Source organism: Bison bison, unplaced genomic scaffold (assembly GCF_000754665.1).
Source record: "Bison bison bison isolate TAMUID 2011002044 unplaced genomic scaffold, Bison_UMD1.0 scf7180017864035, whole genome shotgun sequence".
Taxonomy (NCBI): Eukaryota; Metazoa; Chordata; class Mammalia; order Artiodactyla; family Bovidae; genus Bison; species Bison bison.
Window position 1 is genome coordinate 12,043,019 of NW_011494607.1, and position 8,312 is coordinate 12,051,330.

The following is an 8,312-nucleotide window of genomic DNA, read 5'->3' on the forward strand; positions in this document are numbered from 1 at the left end:
TAGTAATATAGGACTTCCCTGGTGGCTCAGATGGAAAAGCGTCTGTCTACAATGCCGGAGACCTGGGTTCGATCCCTGGGTTGGGAAGATTCCCTGGAGAAGGAAATGGCAACCCATTCCAGTACTCTTACCTAGAAAATCCCATGGACAGAGGAGCCTGGTGCAGGCTACTGCCCATGAGGTCGCAAAGAGTAGGACTGAGCAACTTCACTTTTACTCATAGTAATACACCTCCGTAATATATGTAATGGGCTTCCCTGGTTGCTCAGACGGTAAAGCGTCTGTCTGCCATTTAGGAGACCCGGGTAATGGTTTGTTTATGCATATATATCAATGTAGGCAAGTTACATATAGGTTTCTATATGAATGATAAATAATTCAACTCAAACATATGTACCAAATAGAATATATAATATATTATGTGGATAGGTATTTATAGTTCATGCTGCTGCTACTGCTGCTAAGTCGCTTCAGTCGTGTCTGACTCTGTGTGACCCCATAGACGGCAGCCCACCAGGCTCCCCCGTCCCTGGGATTCTCCAGGCAAGAGTACTGGAATGGGGTGCCATTTCCTTCTCCAATGTGTCAAAGTGAAGTCGCTCAGTCGTGTCCGACCCTTAGCAACCCCATGGACTGCAGCCTACCAGGCTCTTCCGTCTGGGATTTTCCAGGCAAGAGTACTGGAGTGGGGTGCCATTGCCTTCTCCATTATAGTTCATGACATATGTATATTACTTATATAAAATATTATATATGTATGTTACTGTATATGTAGATGTTGACCTTAATTATTATGCAAAATAAGGTTATGACACATGCCTAAGTCTTAAAAATCACTTTAGTTTCTTTTTTATAATTTCAAGTTGGCCAATCTTTGCCTCAATCTCAAAATTCATATTTGCTATCCCAGAATATCTTTTCTTACTGAGGTCCACTTTCTTTATAGGAAAGTTGTATGAAGATTTCATCTCTTTTTCATTTGATGAATTAATTTTAATTCATTTTCAATTTTTATTGGGTTAATAGTTGAGTAATAGTTTATGAAACTATAAGAAAAAATATTACATCGAACTCTTTTACATCATTATAGTTTGAATTATAATAGCATTGAAGCCCCAGAATCTAATATGAATGTAAAATCAAAATCTATTCTTGATGTTTCGTATTGATGCTAGAAGGCACAATCTAGCTATGTCCACAAAGCAATTTTTATGATTATCTTTGAAATATATCTTTTAAAAAATCTATAATTAGCTACTTCAAGTCTGCTTATAGATTTTTTCCAACTTTTCTTTTTTTTCAATCCAGCTCATTATTGTCTTGAAGTCAAACCATTTTAAGAAAGGCAAGTCGTTCCCTCCCCATATGGAGGGCTCCAACTCATAGGTTTTCCTGCAGAGAAGAGGTAGCTAAGAATATGGCTTTTCTTGGGCTGTGCCTACTGTCAAGCAATTGACATACAAACATGTCAACAAAGTAAACAAATAAGTAGAATAATTGTTCATTTAAAAATAACATTTGCTTGATCTAAAATAGAAAGCCTTTAGGAGAGGTATGACTTTTTTTTTTGGTTTTATGTTTTTATATTTCCCATTATACTAAGAAAAAAGGAGAAATGATATTTTAAAATTTAAAAATGTAGTTGTGCACATTGATAATTAGGAAGGGAAAATATTGTCATAGACAAAAATCCACAGGACTCCTGGAGATAGGAGACCAAGATTCTCATGAATTCTGGCTCACTTTGCTCTATGCTTCCATCCAGTCACAGCTGCCTCAAGGCTAGGTTTACCTGTGAAATAAAGGACTTCATCTGCAAGATCTCTAAGCATCCTTCTAGCTCGGATCTGTACATGATTATTTTACTAAAAGGATCTCCACTAAAAATAGTCAGCTTTGCTTGGATCTGAATTAATGTTAGTAACTCCAGTTTTTATTATTGGGAGGGTAGCCAAACTACTTAGATATCTTTCTGCTTTTCTTTTTTTCTGAAACAGGACAGTAGGCTCTCACTTACTTTCAGTTTCCTTAACACTCACCAAAACTAATTGTTAACTAGATAAATCCTTCGCATTACAAAAAGTGTAAAAGTTGACTATTTCAAGTGAGACTCAGATGCTCAGGCTTCCTAGGTGGCTCAGTGGTAAAGGATCCTCCTGCCAATGCGGGAGACACAGGTTCAGTCCTTGGGCCAGAAGATCCCCCTGGAGAAGGAAATGGTAACCCACTCCAGTATTCTTACCTAGAAAAACCCCACGGACAGAGGAACCTAGTGGACTACAGTTCATGTTTCAAACAGTTGAATACAATTTAGTGACTGAACAACAGACAACACAGATGGTCAGTGTTTGCCAGAACATCTTACTATGGTAAACCAAGTAATTTTTCTCCAAATACTATTGTGATTAAACTAAATGTTGTGTTGAAGTATTATAGAAATAAGCATTCTACTTTTAGAAATATGGCCTAATTTTCAAAAAAATTGCAAGCAAAGATCCAACAGCTATTGCTTATCAGGAGTAATTAATTATAAAGATTTAACCTAGACCTTTTTTTTTTTTTAAATAGACATCATATAAAAACTTGGAGAAACAAATGGCAAACTACTTCAGTATTCTTGCTTGGAGAATCCCATAACAGAAGAGCCAGGGGAGCTACAGTCCCTAGGACGGCAAGAACTGGGCATGACTTAACAACTAAACAACAAAATACAAAAATTACAAGGTTTTGCCTCTATTTTGTAGCTATATTTTTTCCACCACTGTATATTTGTATGCAGATGCCGTCTATGGGGTCGCACAGAGTCGGACACGACTGAAGCGACTTAGCAGCGGCAGCAGCCTTCTTTGACTCTTCCTTTTCTAGTAATAACACTAGTTCTTTTCTTTCATTAGAAAAACTTATACAATTACATAGTTTTCCCTGGATATACTAAAATTTGACAAACAGGACTCAAATGGATTTTCCCTGTATGAACAGTGAAATCCTCACATACAAAGAAAGAGCAGCATCAGGTTTCTTCAGCAAAGATCAACTCAGTTCAAGATAATCATACCAATATGTTACAAATTGTAATACTCTTCCTGCTTCAGTGAAAAAAACCCACAAAATATATAAAGGCCTCAGTGCTGATGACATTTTGGTTTAAATTATTTTCTTTTGTAGACCATGTGTGTTCCTCCTTTTGACAGACTACAGATCCCTTGAAGGCAATTATGTCTTTAAATTTGCCTTTTTTAGGGTCAATGGTATAATTATAAGAGTTTGCCCCGCTAAGTTGGTAGGTGGTATATTTGTTTAATTGTTTACCACTTGATTTGGAGCCAGCCTTAGCAGAACAAAAGACTGAGATGAGTATACAGTCAAATCCACCGTAACTTATGGTTGGCTGGATTTTCTGCACCAAATCATCTGGTAAAACCATGCCTTGGTGACCCAGGAATACCCAGTTCTTAGCATATGTCTTGGTCGTATTACTCAGTCATAACAAACAAAACTTACCATTCCATGGAAATCTCATTCTTTCCAACATGCATAATTGAATTTTTCTGAAAACCATAATGTATATAAATCTCAAGAAAATTATTTAATTATGCATAATCAAATATCAAGTATTTGTGATATTATTTTCGAATTAACTTGGATAATACCTAAGGGTATATGTGAATAAGGACTTTCTTTTAAAACAGTATTAGAGACTATAACCAGAGAAGGCAATGGCACCCCACTCCAGTGTTCTTGCCTGGAGAATCCCAGGGATGGTGGAGCCTGGTGGGCTGCTGTCTATGCGGTCGCACAGAGTCAGACACGACTGACACGACTTAGCAGCAGCAGCAGCAGAGACTATAAAAAGCAATGTTAATTTACTTTTTTTTTCTTTTTTTTAAATCTTCTTTGAGTCACAAAACTTGTTAGCTTTCTCCTCTCTTTCTAAGACTCCTTAAATATATAAACATTTATTGAACGTCTGTTTAGGCCCAGATACATGGTAAATGTTAAGTTAACATGCTCTAATAATAAACTGACAAAGAGGTAACAATACTGTCAATACTTCCGAGGGTTAGGACTGTAACATAGCCTTAGTCCCTGGTACATAGTTGTTGATCAATACATATTTTCTATTATCTATCTATCTACTTATCTATCTATCATCTATCCATCTACCTACCTATCATCTGCCTGTCTACAGTGAATAAATAAATCATAGATGAATGAATGAATACCTTCAATGCAGTTTGTCAGTTTCAAATGGTCATAAAGTGAATGTTTTCTCCTAGGATGTAAACAAAACTTTAAGGATAAATTAAGCACTTTCTGTTTAGTCATTTCCAACATCCAGGCTCCTCTGTCCATAGAATTTTCCAGGCAAGAATATTGGAGTGAGTTGCTATTTCCTACTCCAGTGGAACTTTCTGACCCAGGGATCGAACCCACATCTCTTGCATTGGCAGGCAGTTTCTTTTCCACTGCACCACCCCATAAGCTACTACAATTATGGTTAAGGAACAAGACTACTTAGATTATTTCAACTGCTTGATAAAATCCAGTACTTTAATATTATTAAAAAGAGCTCACAAAGAAGCAGATGAAATCTTGAGGTTAATGTAAAATATTATTTAACTTGAAGAAGGTTTTTTAAAAGTCTGGTTAGGATTTGAAAACAGGAGGTCTTTGGGGGTGATTTTTGCAAATGCATGCAGATTTCAGGCTTGTAAAGAATTGTATATTATTTATAATGGAGAATTTGGATTATTGCCTTGTGGTTTGTAGAAACTGTCTTATTAATAAAGGATGGTAATGACTAGTTTCCATTAAGAATTTTCTTTTAAAAACTGTCAACACTTAACAAAAAATAGCTACCTCAGTCACTTAGTTAGTTCATTTTATGTATTTGGTTTATACAGAGACACAGAAGTATAGCTTTAGAGCTAATGAAAGGAGACGTGCCACATAAAGCTAGATCAGTAGAGGCCTGCATTATTTTATGGGAAGAAAATTGAACAAACATCTTCAAATACTGTTTCTTTCCACTCTTGCCTTATTATTTTTTAGATCTCACCCCCAACGCATGCGAAAAGTATAAGCACCTAGCACTAACATTATGGGAAATGAGAATCCATTGGAAACTACACCCTAAATGAGAAAATGAAATGCTCATATTTCCTCTTCTAAGTTATTTTTTTCTGCACAAAATCTTTCTCTTGAAATATCTATGCCACACAGCTTCCATGTCCATCATAAGAAGCCCTGAGTTTCTGCATTCCTGATATACACTCTGTGGATATTTCTAGCTGTGGTTCTCTGCACGGCACTCTCACTTTCGTTCTTTTCTCACTGTCTGTAACCTAAGCCCAGATCTTCTTGCAGGAGAATGACTGGAATTTCACAAGCCTTCTTTCCTATCAATATACATTTTCTATAATCAATTTCAAATCTCATCTACAGCCATGTTTGCCACTTGATTTCTCAACTGTAACTTTTTCTTAAAATATTTATTGATGTATAATATATACATAAAATCCCATGAACAGAGGAGTCTGACAGGCTATAGTCCATGGGGTCACAAAGAGTCAGACATGACTGAGAATGTGCATATGCACACACATACATAAAAGTGTACAGATCATAACTCTGTAGTTCTTGATATTTTCATAAAGTGAACACACTTTGGTATCCATGCCATATATAGAGATGGAACACGAGTAACTATGTCATTATTAGTTTCTATCACCTACACCTTTATCCATTCAGGTGGGTGTACTGGTGTCTTTTAATTTAATTGTCTTTTAAATTAATTGTCTTGTTTTTAATTTATTTTTTTTTTTTTAACTTCTTTATTAAGGTGGATACACATTCTCATATTAACAATTCTTGTGAACAAAAGCAACCAAAATAAGACGATAGTAAGATGTGCTTCACATAAAAACAATCAAGTGGCTAAGAGGAGATCTGGCCCTGTACAACAGAAAGATTAGGAAGCAAAACGTGAATAAGTCCTATATTCCAGAAGCTCCCCAAATGTATGAGCAAAGACAGCATACCCATAATATAGCTCACTTAGGTTCCTTCTTTATGACGCATAATTCCTTAATTATCCATTTGTGAAATAAGAACAAACATTAAAAAATGTGAAATCCAAATTGCATTCATTTTCACAATATCAATACTAAACTCAAGACAGCAACTTCATCAAATATAAATGTTTCAAAAGTAAAAGGCAATCTTAATTTTTTTTATCCTATGAATAGGGTCTGCAAAAATAGGTAAATTATTTTACTGTACTTGCAGGAGATTAGGTCTCAGCCTGCACGGAAGGAGCAAAGCAACAAAAGACAACAAACAAATACTACTAGGAGTAATGCCCATACATATCAAACTATCTAGGTGAACCATATTTTACTTATGTAGCAAATCTATTAAATAACCAGCATATGGAAGCTTATACCTCATGCGAGAGAATTACCAAATTAACTATACATCTATTAGAAGTCTCTAAACCCCACTCCCCAAACAATTTTAGTACACCTACCAAGTACTGTAGGTCATTTAAAAAAACAGAAATAAAACATACATCAGCCTTTGTAATTAAGCATTTTCCATAACATATAAACAGTGTTCAGATATAAACTGTTAACTAAATATTTTTTCTAAATATGATTTATGTAATCAAGACTTTCTTAAACAAAGACACATCTTAGGAATATGATCTGTACAAACTTACAGTAGTGTAAGACTGTTCTATACATCAGTGTCTCTTTTGCTATCTCGTATACAGGGTTATCGTTACCATCTTTCTAAATTCCATATACATGCGTTAGTATACTGTATTTATGTTTTTCCTTCTGGCTTACTTCACTCTGTATAATAGTCTCCAGTTTCATCCACCTCATTAGAACTGATTCAAATGTATTCTTTTTAATGGCTGAGTAATACTCCATTGTGTATATGTACCACAGCTTTCTTATCCATTCATCTGCTGATGGACATCTAGGTTGCTTCCATGTCCTGGCTATTATAAACAGTGCTGCGATGAACATTGGGGTACACGTATCTCTTTCCCTTCTGGTTTCCTCAGTGTGTATGCCCAGCAGTGGGATTGCTGGATCATAAGGCAGTTCTATTTCCAGTTTTTTAAGGAATCTCCACACTGTTCTCCATAGTGGCTGTACTAGTTTGCATTCCCACCAACAGTGTAAGAGGGTTCCCTTTTCTCCACACCCTCTCCAGCATTTATTATTTGTATAATTTTGGATCGCAGCCATTCTGACTGGTGTGAAATGGTACCTCATAGTGGTTTTGATTTGCATTTCTCTGATAAAGAGTGATGTTGAACATCTTTTCAAGTGTTTGTTAGCCATCTGTATGTCTTCTTTGGAGAAATGTCTATTTAGATCTTTGGCCCATTTTTTGATTGGGTCATTTATTTTTCTGGAGTTGAGCTGTAGGAGTTGCTTGTATATTTTTGAGATTAGTTGTTTGTCGGTTGCTTCATTTGCTATTATTTTCTCCCATTCTGAAGGCTGTCTTTTCACCTTGCTAATAGTTTCCTTTGATGTGCAGAAGCTTTTAAGTTTAATTAGGTCCCATTTGTTTATTTTTGCCTTTATTTCCAATATTCTGGGAGGTGGGTCATAGAGGATCCTGCTGTGATGTATGTCAGAGAGTGTTTTGCCCATGTTCTCCTCTAGGAGTTCTATAGTTTCTGGTCTTATGTTGAGATCTTTAATCCATTTTGAGTTTATTTTTGTATATGGTGTTAGAAAGTGTTCTAGGTTCATTCTTTTACAAGTGGTTAACCAGATTTCCCAGCACCACTTGTTAAAGAGATTGTCTTTAATCCACTGTATATTCTTGCCTCCTTTGTCAAAGATAAGGTGTCCATATGTGCGTGGATTTATCTCTGGGCTTTCTATTTTGTTCCATTGATCTATATTTCTGTCTTTATGCCAGTACCACACTGTCTTGATAACTGTGGCTTTGTAGTAGAGCCTGAAGTCAGGTAGGTTGATTCCTCCAGTTCCATTTTTCTTTCTCAAGATCGCTTTGGCTATTCGAGGTTTTTTGTATTTCCATACAAATTGTGAAATTATTTGTTCTAGCTCTGTGAAGAATACCGTTGGTAGCTTGATAGGAATTGCATTGAATCTATAAATTGCTTTGGGTAGTATACTCATCTTCACTATATTGATTCTTCCAATCCATGAACATGGTATATTTCTCCATCTATTAGTGTCCTCTTTGATTTCTTTCACCAGTGTTTTATAGTTTTCTATATATAGGTCTTTAGTTTCTTTAGGTAGATATATTCCTAA